Here is a 15,995-nt window from a genome sequence, read left to right on the forward strand (position 1 = left end):
AAGCCCCCTAACCACAGACCATAGCCTTTACTGTGGAGCCAACAGTCTTAAGCTCCAGAATGAGAGAAATGAGGAGACTGCTTTAAACAGAAGACGTTGTTGGAGTGTGCACAACAGTGTATGCAAGGGGCTAAACGCACCTCCTGGAAATTTCAGACAGCATAACAACCAAGGCTCTATCTCCAATGTTAGAGGTGCGTTCAACACCGTCATTTGTAAACCCATGGACAATGTCGTGTGCACGGTCGTAAGTTAAAATATTTTTTTTTAAACAATCTCATTGAAAATTAACATGCACACACTTTCAAGTGCAGCCAGACAGCCCGGCAGAAACAACAGCGCGAGAAGCTCGAACCAATCGGCTCCACGAATTCACCCCGAGCATGCGAGAACGCGGGCGGTCATGCGTCACCTTGATTGATGCAGAGTCGACCGAACATGATGCAGCAGAAAGCACAGATGGACGGCACGCACGGCACAGACGAACGACGCAGGGACGAGCAGAGGCCATGCAGAATGATGCAGAGGCGACGGCGTGCAGGCAGGCAGGCCATGGCAGGCGCCTTCAATCACGTGGTTTTTGTGACGCATTTGATTTAAACTATTTAGTCATTTTAAGTGCTTTAAATAATTTAAAGCACTGCCATTTAAAAAAAAAATACTTTTCACCGAAAGAGTTTTCATTAATTTTAACCTAATTGCAGAAAAGCGCCACGTAGTGGAAGGTATTAAACGCAGTATATCGGCCGCGAATCGGCTCCTGTGGCCTCTCTTTACGTTTACTATATTACTCTATGCTTTTAGAGTGTGTGGAGAGGGCGTTGCCCTCTCCACACACCCGAAAATGTAGAGCGAGGGTAATCTAAACCGGGGAGGGGGAAGCAGACGGAATGCTAACCTCCTTCTCGCTTTAGCGAGAAGGAGGTATCCCCCTCTTCTTGTACCATGTACCCTCTCATGTACCAACTGGCCCATCTGTCAATATTGACTCGCTTTAGCGTCCCGTCTGGTGCCTCCTCCCCGGCCTGTCTTACTTGAGTCGACGAATGGCGTGACTACGTCACGGGAAAATATGACGTGACATTACTTTACAGCATGACGTCATGTGACCACGTGAAAGATGTTTAATCATAGTGCCAATACAAAAGCGCCACGAAATCCCACAACTTTTCATAGATTGCAATTCGGCATGGACAATTTGATCATTTCTTAAAAATACAGCTGCCATTGTTTTTGTCTCAAACATTCGTTTTGTAACAAAAAAAATTGCCATGAACCATTTTGAACCGGCTACCGTTATATTTTCTTGCGGTTCAGTTCCGGTTCAGTTCCAGATGGCCGCGAAGATCTCGGTTCGGTTCAGTTCCGGTTCGGTTAAACATAACGGTTCGGTTCCGGTTTTCGGTTCGGTTCGGTTGCAGTTCGACACTCGGCCAGAAGAAAAGTTTTGAAGGTCTGTGAACTGCAAACAGACGCCTTAAATGGTACATCAGCCATCATCAAGAATTGTTTTGATGGCCCATTAGACACCATCAAATAAGCCTTTCGGACCATCGCCTGATTGGCCAAAAAGAAGGTATGCTGGGCCATCAGGGAAGGTCTGTTGTACCATCAAAAAGGTGTGATGGTACGTCGAAAAAGTGTGATAGGCGGCCAAGAAGATGTGATGGTCCATCAAAAATATCTGATAGTCCTTTCGATCGGGCTGGACTGGCAGCTCTGTGAAGTCGCGCAAAGGGAGGAACGGGGCCGTCGAATGAAAAAAAAAATTAATGTCCCTCCATTTCTGTACCCTCTCTTCTTAGAGTGTAGGTACAGACATATCGCTACCGTTTGTACCGTGGAGGTCTCCTGTCGCATTTTGAGTACGGTGCCCAAAAAGCGCGTCCTACGCTATTCGCGAGAAATTTCCGGGAATACTGCGCACCGACGTTGGTCTCAAAAGCAGATTTCATAATATAGGCAACTGAAAACTACCATTATTAATACGGTGATGATTCTGTCATAAATGTTTCCGCCGACCCAATCTGCGAAGTTCGTGCAGGAAAGGTAAGCTAGGTATTTTAGCATCAGATCACTTGGCCGCTTGTTCTAATATCGAGTTGAGCGAGGAAAAGTTGTTTTTTTTTTACTTACCTTTTTGCGTCTGCTATTCAGCGAAGAGGAAAACCAAAGGGTGTTTTTTTTTTCAATTTATCATACGCCTTAGCTCTTAGCCGTATATATTGAAAAGTAAAAATTGTTGCCACGACCCAGTTTACGTGCACACATCAGTGAGGCGCCCAAACGAGTCCTCGTTGTTGCTGAACTGTTTCAGAAAGTTGTCCCCGAGAATAGAAGCATTGGACGAACTAAATGTGACTTATTAATTCTACGGTAGATAGAACTACAAATTTGTACAAGAGGGATACATAAAAAATGACCGCATCTCCACGTGTTGAATCATCTTGATTGGGGCGAAGCTCTGGTGGTGCTGATGGTATTGATTTTCTTCATTGGTAGTGCTGATGCTGCTGATTTTTTCAGTCCGCTTTGCGTTTTTGACGCTTTTCAACAGCTTATCGCGCCCTGATCTCCGGAGCAGCTTGCTGTCTGCATAGACGCTGAGCCGCAGCATGCCGAGCTTTTCGTTCGTTTTTATCCATGTCAGAAATAGAATCCGTGGTATGGAACGTGGTTATATACGCATTGGAGCATTTGAGGGCAGCGCCCTCTCGTCTATAAACGTTGAGCCGATGCATGGAAAGTTTAACGTGATTATATACGCATTTGACCGCAGCGCCCTCTCCGGTATAGACGTTGAGCGGCTACATGCAACGTTTCATCCATGACATCCCCAGCTCTTGAGTTGCTACCACATCTCAGAGCCCCATACTTGTCCTGCAGTTGTGGCCGAGTGGTTAAGGCGATGGGCTAGAAATTCATTGGGGTCTCCCCGCACAGGTTTCAAACCTGTAGACTGCGCAAACATTTTTTTATACCTTTTTCTAAGAAGACTGATGGGATGACAATCGATGTGAGCACGGACGCCGGACAAAGCTAAACCTAAGGAGCTTCGTCGCTAAAAAAAAGAATAAAAAAGATCTTATTGGCTTTAGAAGGACAGCCGAACTTTGGTGACCGCTCTAAATCTGACACGGGTGAAGTTCTCTCAACTTTGACCGCGTCCGTTTTTGGTTTAAACTTCACAATCTTTAAGTGCAACATTAAAAAAAGAAAAAAAAATTGAGGATTATTGTTCACAAATGACATAAATACAATCGTCGGATTAACACGCCAAAACACAGGCGGGAGTCCCTCAGGCAAACTAAGTATTCTCTTGGAGAGTATAGAAAAAAAACTTTAAAAAAAGGAGGTGGGGATGTAAAAACATACAGTGTTGTAAAGGATCCTCTGTCCCGCATCTTCGACTCAGACCAGAAAGCGTGATCCTGGAAAATACTTTGTTAGCAAAAACACTGCTGCCAGAAAGCGCGTTTTCGTAGTGCCAGACGCTCGCGCCGTTTCTTACAACGCTGCTCCCAGCAGGAACAAAGTGTCTGCATTAAGCGTGCACCTTCTGCAGCGTGCCTTTTGCTCAACCGATATTGATTTTCTCAGCAAGTACAAATCGAAATGACCACCAGCATAGAGTGCGATGACTCCACGCGCAAACCATGTTGAACAGTTTATGTTTCTGGTGAAGTACGATGTTTTCAACACTATCAAAAGATGATATCCAAATTGGAAAGTTGTGCATTATATATCACTCTGGTGATTATATGCGGCAGCCTAATAAAATGGTAGAGCGCGAATGACTGATAAAGCACAGAGTTTTAAAGTGAGGGCCCAAAAGAAGTTCACGAAAAACCGAATTTAGAATTAGCTTCACGAGACAGTATTTTGGGAAGTTTTGAGCTCGTGGAAGAAGATGTCCAAATGTGACTTACATTAGAAATAAATTTTCTGTCCTTCGCGCCATTTGAATGTAATTAGGAATACGATTGCATGCATTTCCATGTATTTATCTTGGTAGTAATCAGTTGTGTATGGGATCAGATTGAAGAATACCATTTCGTATTTATCTTTCTGCACATTTCGCGTACTTGTCTACAGAACTATTATATGAGCACATAGTTCTTTTTGACACGTCCCGCAAACCGCTGTTTCACAATCAGCGAAAAAAAGCACGTTTCCGCCGACTCAACCGTTGGCGTTTTCGAGTATCTTCCTCCTGTGTCGGTCTCAAGCTGTTATGTGAACCTCTTGCAGTGAAATTTATTGATGTAAATAAAAATATATTCTATTACTAACTGACGATTTGACAACATTAACAAAGAACCGATCACCTTAAATATATACATCATAAGTAAATGCACCGCCAAATTATTTTAAATATGCCTTGTTTTCCGTTTTCCGGCGTTTTTCGCTGATTTCGAAGCTCCTTTAAATAACTGTTTCTGACACATATTGAACATCTCAAGCATACAGAGGTCTGTCATTGCATCGTTTATGTGATCAACAACACATTTAGGTGAATGTGGAAGTGCTGGTGGTAATCCGTTACAAATGACGGCGTTACCGGTAACGCGTTACTTTTTTAGGTAACGTATAGTGCGACCTACACGTTAAATTTTCTGATCAGAAACGGGTGAGGTACATGCGTTAATTATTTCAAGTAACCGGTAACGCAGTTACGTTACTCGTTGAATCGTCTCAAAACCTGAGGAAAAAAAAGGTACATTTTAATTTGTTTTGTGCGTGTTTCTATACTTCGTTTTACCTTAAGTCCAGACGTAGTCGACACTACGAGTTCATGTTACGAATCAGACAGAGTCAAAATGCCACCATAATGGTGCTCGCCGTGTTTTGAACGTATTCTATTATCGCTGAACCAATCACAAACATAAAAGACCCAGTGACTTTCGCTTTTGACGCTGCTTGATTAGTCCCATCAGCTCCTAGCGTCGGTTGCCTCTGAACTTATGCTGAAACGAAGAACAGGTGCCAAGTCATTACTTATGGCACTCATTCCACATACCTTCACAATTTTGCCTGTCTTTTCCCCACGCAAAAAGTCACACTTCAGCAAAAAAAAAAAAAAAAAAACGGCGCCCGTGTCCAAAAACGCTGTCGCAAACAAAAAACCCTGCTGCCGTCAATCTATAAATGCATAGTAACGCAAAAGTGACGTGTATTACTTCATATCGGTAACGGTAACGCATTCATTTTATTTTGAACTTACATAGGTCAGGAACGCGTTCCTTTATTTTGCGAGTAACGAGTAACTTATTCGGTTATTTTTTTTTTTCGGTAGCGCCTACAACGCTGGTCTGTGGGGTCGACGAAAACAAAGTACCCAGGGTCGCGTGGCGGAACAGTGACGATTGTGCACGCAGACTTCCAGAAAGTGTCGACTTAAGTCGCTATTTTTGTTCTATTTAAGAACCATTTACCAACTATCAAGGGTTAGGCTCACTTGCAAACTGAATTAACCGGCATTTTGTCAGGAACAGATCTCGAATGCCAAGTTATGACGAAAATATTCACTTGAGTACGGCGCTACTTTAGGTCAGACTCGATCTGAGTACGAAGGTGCGTATAGATTAGAGTGGACAATTTTGATCATCCTTTTCTGCATGATTATTCGCCCGCATCACGGTGTTGAATGAAAACAATGTTTGTCAGGAAAACGAGCGTTGCGATCGCCACTCAGTGTTTCTGTAAACATTAGACCGCAAGGGCGTGTCCGAAGACTTTCGTGACAATTCGAAAATATTATTGCTTTCAGCTAAGTTGCGTCGTCATCGTATCTATTGTGAAACGCATTTCATAAACTAGATTTCACGATATATATGGCGAGGAGGTGCCCATTGCATGATTTTGTGCAGCGTAGTTATTTCCTAACTTCGAGAGCACTACTAGTATTTATCTTTTAATACTGCGACGCAGGGTTGTCCTAATTACTGGTATTTTAGGAGACCTACCAGACTAATAACCTTTGGATAAGAGTAAAATTTATGCAACTGAGGTAAACAAATACAGTAGATGTCGAGCTCCCTAAACACGATATTTCGCATGTTAACCTATCTGTTTTTTCACTTCTTCATCGAAAGTCAATAATTCAGCTTCTTATTTTTGGTGATTCAAAATACAAGTGGATTTTACAAATGATAAAAAACCTATGAAGTTTCTCGTTTTACGGTTGAAATAATGCCTCTTGCGAAAACAGCTCGAAATATAATTCTCAATTTAGCGCTTCAAATTGGTTCGACCCGGTATCGAACCGTTTTCTAACCGTTATTTTTGCTCCCCAGAACTGAACCGGAAGTGAACCGTAAGCTGTGAACCCGAACCCGAACCGAAAAGATAAAAATTTCGGTTCGACATTGTGTCTTGTGGTGACAGACGTACCATCTAAACCTATGATGTTGCCCGGGTGAGACCATCAGGATATATCGATAAACCATCAAAACGCAAAAAAGAGGCTGATTGTGCTTTTCACGACATATTTATGTAGTAGGCATGTTTCAGCAGCGGCAGAGTAGAGGCGCCAATTTTCTCACATAGTAGCGCAGGTGTGAGTTACATTCGTTGTGGAAAGGTGGCAACGGCATAGCTCGATAGTAGGGTGTTCAGTTCGCAATAGTCTACCTCAACAATTGTCCTAGGATACTCGAAAGGTAACGAAGATACCTTCTTATAGACTCGGGCATGTTTTTCCAGCCATAGTTTTGTTTGTTTTAAATTGAGTTTTGTCCGTTGGGGAAAACATTTGTTGATCCACTTCGTATGTCAAGTGCATCATGTTTACGATCTAAGTGGGAGGGTACTTGCTGAAAACTGCTCTTCGCTTGATAGTAAATGCAGTTACCAGGCGTACGTGTACTGTGAACTAAATGTTTGTGCAATAAAATGTTTACTAAGCACGCATGCGATAATACGAAGCACGCTGTCGCACGACGCCGTCATGCCCAGCATGGACGAGGGGGGCAGAGTGTAGATAGTCACGCAATGGACACCGATAAAGTTGCTGCGCATTGTGGGGTCTGGAAAGTAGCGAATGGATGAAATATATTTTCTCTTTCTTTTTGTTTTTGTGGTTTAATAAACCAAAGTTTAATCATTTCTAGATAAAAGTAATAACATGCCATAACCACAATACAAACTTTGCTTTCCGATTTCCATGGGGATTTCTAAGGGTAACCTAGCGCTTGCGGTGTTTTTTGTTGTTTTATATAAAATGGGCTAAGAATAAACTTCACATTTGACTTAATAAAATATTTGTATTCTGCCGCTACATATACGTTATTAGACATTTATACCGTTGATTAGATCAACAGACCAACAAACCAATGGGCTGTCAGACGTACGAAAATACGACAGACCAACACACCATAAAACCATCAATATCTCAAAATACGACAGACTATCAGACTGAGGGTCCATCAGAACTTTTCTGATGGTACTTTTCGATAAGGAGGTCACCAGCTCGGCGCGCTTTTTATAAGCAGTCGGAACGGGGTGCAAATTTTATGCGTCTATTTCTTACGCAAGCAGAGCCAGCGCATTTCTACGCCTCTCGGGGCTAATAGGAAAACGAAGCGCCTTGGTTTACCATTATGTTGAATAACCTGAGAGAGGTTAAAAAAAAAAAAAAAAAGAAACTCACTGATGTTTTTTACTGTCCCTCCTCCCCCCGCCCCAACCCCCGTCCCCAAACAAGCAATAACAAGCAAAACATTTTAGCAGTAAAAGATAAAAAAAAAAGTATACAACAACACTAGCTCATCGCACCGTCATGGCGGTACCATGGAGCCTGCGGGAATCAAGGTGTGCCAGGTTTCGTTTCACCAGTTTGGTGTGTTGGGCTGCGTCGCGTTGTGTGTGCTGAGTGTCATTGGCTTTTGCGGAGCCAATTGTAGCTTGGACTTTAACTTAAAATCGATATATTTAGTTCAGAGTGAAGTTAGAAACGTATGGAGCTGCCAAATATTTGAAACGCCAAACGTTTGTGTTATCTTCCAATATCACCTGGTATTGGTCGTCGGCTCTCGGCACGTTGTGCCCGTTTTTTTTTTTTTTTTTTTTTGCTTCAGTTGGCGTTTTTATTGCTTGCGCCATCTCTTTTTTCCCCTTCCATACGGCGCCCTACTGTTTGAAAACCGGTGGCTTCGCTGCGTTTTCATAGGAGTGAGGCCTTTTTTTTTACGTCTTCCTCACGCAAGTTCGTTGATTGCGAATTTTTAGAAAAAAATGCACCACCTGTGGGCAACGCTGCACAAAATCGTGGAGAATGAGGGTAACGAACTAATCGTTTTGTTCGTTTTAAATGGTGTAACCGCTATTTCAGACGCTCTGTACATCTCTCTATACGTATAACTCACCTGCGAAAACAACATGAACGTTTCTTTTTTTTTTTTTACCATGTTTGGGACGCATCAAGAAAACAACCTTGCATACAGGTTTAGATGGTATCCCTAATTTTAATGCAGAGGGTTGCATAGGAATGCTTGCTCTCATTCTTGGACATTGTTTAACTTTTCGCTACGAAATGGTGTCTTTCGTAAAAACCAGCAACATTCCATCAGTGTTCCGACGTTCAAATTTGATAATTTTTGTGATGCTAGAATTTGTCCTCCAATATCTTTTGAATGAATTCTCAAATATGTTCCAGGAGGTGATGTACGCTGGCTTGTATAGTTATTTTAAAAGAACGACATCCTTTGTGCAACAGGGCTTCCTAGCCGGCAGGTCTGTTGAGACAAATGTGCAAAATTTTTTAAATTAATATATCCTAATTGTTTAGATTCGGGGTGAGGTAGATACACATTACTTGGGTATGACCAAAGCCTCTCAAAGGGCCTTTGGGGCTTTAATAGGGTCGAAAGTTGAAGAATTAAGGTCCTGAGTAAATATCCAGGTTCGCAGTGTTTTGCATGCATGACAGAAAAATGTTAGTCTCTCGCTGCTTGGCACGCCATTTTATGCCTTTGTTGGGAGTACCTTTGCCTTCTGTTGTGTGTTGCTTTCATGAACGGCCTGATGACTTTTTTCGAAACACTGACAGTTTCTTATGTTTGCAGACGATGTTAAGGTGTTTCGGGACCTAAAATCTATTTCCGACTGCACTTGGCTACAGGACTATTTTAGTACAGTTCATGAACGGTCCGTTTAAAACAACTTCATTGTAACCCCCGCAAAACCCGGGTAATGGTGCTGTCTAGAAGGCATAGCACTTTGTATTATGCATAGACTTCAAAAAATGAAACTATCAGTCAAACCATATTAGACCGATATTTAGAGGTTCCACTCTATTATGATCTATTATTTTATCCTCATAATATATTTATAGTTCTTAGTTCTTACCCACGCTGAGAATAATTCCTCGCTTAACTAGATATTTTAGCACTCATCGCTGTTTTTATGATTACGTTGCTGTTATGGTGCTCTCCAGACTTAAATTTACGTTTGTGGTTCCCAAGCAGCACAAATTTCGCCAATCATTGCCCAATGGCTGACAATGGTCATTTGGCCAGTGACCAGACAGTGACCAGCCATTTGCCGATGTCTCGCTGTTCTCTGGCTTTTGACCAATGGCCACTGACCATCAGCCATTGGCCTAACATTGGCCGATGAATGACTACTTTTTGGCCATTGGTCAAAAAGACCATCGCCAGGTATTGGCCAATGCTTGGCCAAAGTCCGTGCTGCTTGGGCTTATCTCTATTTCAAATAGTGAATTAATTGAACACTTACAAAAACGATATGTTGCTGCAACCTAAGCCATATAATATGGTTGAAAATTTTATGATCATCATAATTTGAATGTATAAAAATTAAAATTAGCCTCGGTTTAATAGAGTAGAGGTTTGTACGAGAAATAAAGTTTTTGCATAGATTAATTCATGTTTCAATGAATACCTCCACTCTTGCTTGGTTTCGCATTCCGCATTCCTGTTACCAGAAATTATGAAAATGCCAGACTTTTTTTTCAGGTATTCAACATAACTCTTCAGAAATTTTGTGAATACAGCACGTGTAAACACGGACTTTACCAATTTGTATATTTTTTTACCAAACGTCTGGAGCTTAAAAAAGAAAAACAATTGAAGCACGTGTGTGAATTTAGTATGAGTATAAAAAAAAAGGTGTCAAAGAAGAGTAAGTGCCCTAACTTACTCTACTTTAACTCTCTCTTCATCAAAGTTACTCTTTTGCCACCGCTTCTTTCGATGATACTCTCCCTTAAACCTCACTCGAACTCGAGAGTAACTGTATCGAGAGTTAGTTTCTCCTCGCGATATCACGGGCTGTCAACAGATGGCGCCGCTATGGGGTCGGCGCATGTTCGACGCTACTCGGCGCAGATTTTTTTTGTTGTTGTTGGTTTTCTTATTCTGGAAAAGGTTGTCTTTTCTTCTTGTTTTTTTTTTCTCTACCCGCTTCTTTTTTCTCTTTTTGTTAGGGGGGGGGGGGGGAAAAGTTGGGCAAGGATGTTTTAATAAGTGAGTTGGTACAGCATGCTTTTATTTAATTTTGTCAACGCGCAATTCAAATGTTTTTCTGCAAAATAACAACAACACAAAAAAAAGGTGCAGAATTTACAGGTGATTTTTGCTGCTCCTTGGTGCATATGCGTCGCCAGCGATATGAGCTCTAAGGAACCGCCAAATGGGGCCGCCGATGTCCGCGTCTATGCATCGCCCTCCCGTCGCGGCCAAACACATGGGACTTTTCGCTTTAGATGATTATAGTTGACTCTATGATCTTGACAGAAAAGCTCCGTTCGTACACTAACTACGGGTTTATGGACTGCACTTCATGTCAGGTGAAGAACATTTTTTGCCTCCAACATGTCGCCAAGGCACTGATAGTAGACGACACTGTTGGTTTTGACCTACAGTTTAGCCGGAAGTGAAGTCAGCTGCAACAAACCTATACTTAGAAGCGCAAGGAAAACAAACAACCGAGCTGAAAGAAGTAGTACTGCCAAATGAATTTTATTTGGAAAACACGAACATATTTGCATACAAGTGGCGTAGCCAGGCGACCGGGGGGCGGGGGGGGGGGGGGGGGGGGGGGGTTAAGGGTCGGAACATTTCCGAAATTTCATGGTTGTCCTCTGTACCCCTTTCCCCTTTCCAATGTCAGTATAATTTTTTTGCGTGTGTTTCGTTTCGACAATCCACTACGGCCAGGGGCTGTGCCCACAACGTACCGAAGCAAAACGAAGACGACGCTGTCCCTGGACTGTGGGAAAAATACATCTCCGGCTCCGGCTCTTCGAACAGCTCTCTCCAAACTTGGCTATGTTAGTAACCAAAGCCTTTCTTCAGGCTCGCAGGTGGGAACAGCTTTGTTCCCGACGTCACAAAAGCCGCGAAATCCTGACCTCGAAGGACGCTGGCCTCGCCTCGGGGAATGCAGGCGGTTTAACTAAAGTTCCCCTACCCTTTGAGTGTCGAGGACTCGACGAGCAGCGCAACAAGCAGGGCAGCGCAGTAAAACTCCAAAATAGAAATACTCTGACTTTACGAGCCCTACAATGAGGAGAAAACCGGACGACAAAATGACTAACAGCATAGTGTTTTTTTGTTTTTTTTTTTGTCTTGTCTTTTTTTTAGGGTTTACTCGCCTCTACTTATTTAGCTTCAATAATACACAAACAAAAATGCAAAAAACACACTCAAGAACATCCCCATCATTAAAAAAAAAGAAGCAAGAGAGAAAAGCGACAGCATATGCACTGTTGAAGCAACTTTCGAATGCTCATAATCATTTGGTTTCAAAGCGTACCTAGTTGAATCTTTAATCGCTGAAGTGGGTAATGTTTACATGCTTGCGTTCAGCACGTGAGTCGTGGAACTTCCTCTACGTATATAGACTTTCAAAAATTGGTTCAAGAGCCGAGCAGTTATTCACTGATTATTGACCTACAACTTCACGTGTGTCATCAACGTCTCCAACAGAACCAGCAGATTCACGTCAGGCAGCATTGTCCGCCCTAGGCGACAGCGATGTTGTGGCCAACGACGCCGGTCGCCAATCTCCAGCCTGTGCGGAGCATTTGTTTTGTTAGATTAACTTCCTGGGGAAGTACTGGTTTTGACACAAATGTGGAGGGACCGCACCGCTATAGCGCGTCACAGGTACAGGCAACTTGCATTTGCCCACAGGCCTTGTGTCCTAATGTAACCCGCCTGCTGCAAATCCTGGCCTCCATGCTCGTTAGCAGCGCTGAAGCGGAACATTTGCTTTCGAGACTCCGAAGACTGGGACGTTGAAGCACCTGAGGGCTTCAACGTCCCAGAGGCGCTTGCTACTCCGTTCTAAGCTGAGACCAGACGCTTCGCCTTCAACGCGAGCTCGCTGGCTTCGGCAGTGCAATGGTTGAGCGTGCCTGCGCGATCACACTTGTTTTTGGGAGGGCAGAAAGCTCGCGCTTAAAGTGGAGCTTCTAGTCTGAGCTTAATGGTGAACTCAGCATTGGCGACGTGCGCGATCAAAAGCGTCGCTGTGATCGGCCTTCCACGATTGGCCGAATGGTCACTATGACGTCAGCAAAGCTTTTCTCATTGAAAGAAATCAGTGCAATGAAAGAACTTCAATTTTGACGTGGTTGGCAGTGTTGGTTTCAGAGCGCAATGATCTCAAGCTTCCACGATGCTAATTATAAATACCGTCGAACTTGTTGTTCGTAAGGTAATGACGTCACGAGAGAAAACCATAGGAGGGTGCCACCAAAACATCTCGCCGCTAGTAGGGGCTGCGCTTTTGAACAGTCACCGGAATATGCAAATCAGCACCGAAAGGGTACTCTCGCTTCTTTCTATCGACCGACGGCGGCTTCCACTAAATGTTTAGACCCCACAAAATGATAGAAACTGGTATTTTTCTCTTCCACTTTCTCGTAAAACGACAACGAAGAACGGAAATAACCTAAAACATCACTATACAACGATAATTTCTGAAAAATGTGTCCCGCGCAGGATCAATGAGCGTGAAGCTTCATTAGCTCATTTCCTCTGTGCGCGTTGCAGTTTTTGTGTTTAATCGTATTCTAAACTTCCCTATTCTCTGGCACTTTTCCGCAGTTTTCAGTCATTGGATACTCGAGTGTTCCGCATTGAAGTGCACGCACCGTAATATTTTTGTGAGCCTGTCTGGACTTTTTTACTCAAAGTCAACTATAATATTTAATGACTGCGTTCTTTCGTCATTTAACATTAAATTTCCCTGTTTTAAATATTGGACGAACGAGATGTGGAAAAGAAGTTTGGACTTTTGTCGTCTAAGAAACAGGAAAATAGTAAACAATAATGTGTTTGGGCAGTTTTGTTTCTTCTCTTTTTTTTGTGTCTTTCAAACAGCTTAAACAAAAAAAAAAAACACCCCCTTAAAAACTTTTCTGGCTACGCCACTGCTACACACTTTATTATACCTCAAGCCAAATGAATCTGAATTTCTTATTTGATGAAACGAGTGACGACGCACTGGTGCAACCATCATCTTTCTTTACGCTAAATTTGAACACCTCCAAAGTTTTCCCCTCTGTTTTCTGTTCCTACTTGCCCGGAATCTGTATTTTATCCAGCAAAAGGTCATACGAACACTTATCACAGTGGACTACCAAGTTCCCTAAAGGAAACCGCTTTACAGAAAGTTCATGCCCTATGCACGATCGGGTGGTGCACGAAAGCACCCGATGTCAAATCCCCCACGACTGGCACCCGCCCTTTTCCCTTTTGCCCTGCCTTCAAAAGGCTAGTTTTATCAAAAGCCCATGACGCGAATTCTCAGATCATGTGGCCTGGTCCTCACCGTGACGGCGGAGCATTCTGCTTTTATTTAAGTGACAGTTAGTGTGCTCACGAGCGTGGGCAACGTAATCATGCCGTCATTTGTAGACCCTCAATATATTAGGTTAAAGCATGGAACAATGCTGTTTGAAGCGTGCACACGGATTCTGCACTTGGGGCTATAATGCTACACCCGTACGATCGCCCACATGTCGTTGATATTTTAGACTACCGATGTGGCGTATTCCATATGTTTGTGTTCATGTCTCTTTGTGCGCATGCTCTCCTGTTTTTTTTTTTTTTTATTTTGAGGCATAAGCTAGTTAGCTTCACTGGTGCTCTGAGGGAACGCCAAAGTGGCCGACAATCTCTTAAAATTTATATCGCCCCTATTCTTTTTGTTGGGAGACATTTGATTTATCATTATATTTATAATTTTGACATGAGGCTTCAAGCTAAGTTCAGTGCTTCGTGTCTCTCAGTCCCTTTTTGTCCTCTTGTTCTAAAGTTATCATGTCTAAGCAATATCTGCCATATTTGTTTTTGAACACCCGGATAGCAAATACCAGCTGAGACAAACGGAAGAATTCGAGAGAGTGAAGAGCGCAGTGGAGGGGCGCGCCGATGGCCCAGAAACGGGTTGCTTACGAAGGTCCCTCGGCCTGGCGCAAGAGCTCTATCTCTCTCTCGAAAAGGGCGAGAGAAGGTGACGAGAAAACAGTTTCCCTCCCGTTTTCCCCACCTACCATCACTAATCTCTCCAAATCTCTTTTGAGATTAGGGGACTCGGCGTTCTCGTCCTTGAAGGAGGAGGGATCCCTTCATTCCTAAGCCGACAATGTCGAAGGAGCTGCGCGCCCGCCAGACCAGTTATCGCCTGCTCCGCTCTTGCGCGTAGTTATGGAAGGGAGCGTGATCACGTGATTAAAGCCAAACGTGCGATAGGTTCACCGAACACCTTAGCTTCCTCTTCACTTTCAGCTTAGGAGTGACGCAGCCCAGCCCGCGAAGCACACACACACAAACGCACACACACAGAAAGTGGGATCGCGTGAACCAAGGCCTAACGATAAGGTAGGGACTTGAAGACGTTGGGGACGGTCCCCTCAATGTCCAACACGCGCATCCGCGAACTGCAAAGGGGCAGATGCGCTTCGCAGTTTATGAATTTTTTTTTTCCGGCAGAAATAGTTTTTTTTCAAGAATGGCAAGATCAACATGTTCATATCAGGACACCGTGGTGTCAGTTTCTAAGTTGTTTGTGTGCATTTCATTGTTTAGCGGACATTTCTTTTATCGGGCGAAGTGGCTCGGCAACTCCTTTATCCACGCTACCCTTGCTGGAACCAGTAAGAACGATGGTTTAATGCCAAGTGCGATCTTCAATATGCGGATTGTCAAGACCTTGGATATTCTCTCGGCAAGGCCTACACACCGGTGACCTTCCTTTGTTGTGGCCAACCATACATGTCACCACTAGCTTCGGCGGACCGAAAACACGACGGACCGCTTTCTTTTCCACGTGAGTGACAATGAGAGGATCCTCTCCTTCCTCTTGACCATCGGGGACAGGTGTTCTTGCTGCACAATGTACGTTTTGTCATGATCCGATGAGTTTGAATCGTGTCTAACTTTGGGCCGGGAATCTCCGACGAGTCCGCGTGTAGTCCACAGCGATCGGCCCGAAAGGTCCAGTACAGCGGAATTTGTAAGTGCTTTTTATTCTAATAGTTTGTGAGAGACATTCTGATTGGTTATTTTCGTGTTTGAAGTCATTTTTAGTTCATGTTTTCCGTTAAAATATGGCTGTTTCTTGACGGTAGATGTGTGCTGTAGTAAAGTCCTTCCAGTATGTCCAAAGCCGAATTCCACGGGGCGCTGAGCAGTTCTTCTTTGCCAAGATTCAGCTTGTCAGGTGGTTGTGGACTCAGCTATGTCACCGCGCTATGCGAGTGTGTTTTCCAGTAATCGTCTTTGATTCGACAAGTATTCTTTTTTTTATTTGAGTGATTTACTGATTTAAGCATCATGTTCCGCTCAACTGTCATATTTTGTTTGTATAGGAGAGTAGTTATTGGACTGATAAGTTATTAGTACATTTGACGCTGGTGAGCTGAAGGGGAGGCCAGTGGTTTGATTTATAACTTGTAAATAACATGAAGGTAATATGGGTACTTTTATAACTACATATTTCTGCGGCGCAAACACCGCACT

Source organism: Ixodes scapularis, unplaced genomic scaffold (genome assembly GCF_016920785.2).
Source record: "Ixodes scapularis isolate PalLabHiFi unplaced genomic scaffold, ASM1692078v2 PGA_scaffold0__279_contigs__length_252992795, whole genome shotgun sequence".
In the NCBI taxonomy this organism is placed as follows: domain Eukaryota; kingdom Metazoa; phylum Arthropoda; class Arachnida; order Ixodida; family Ixodidae; genus Ixodes; species Ixodes scapularis.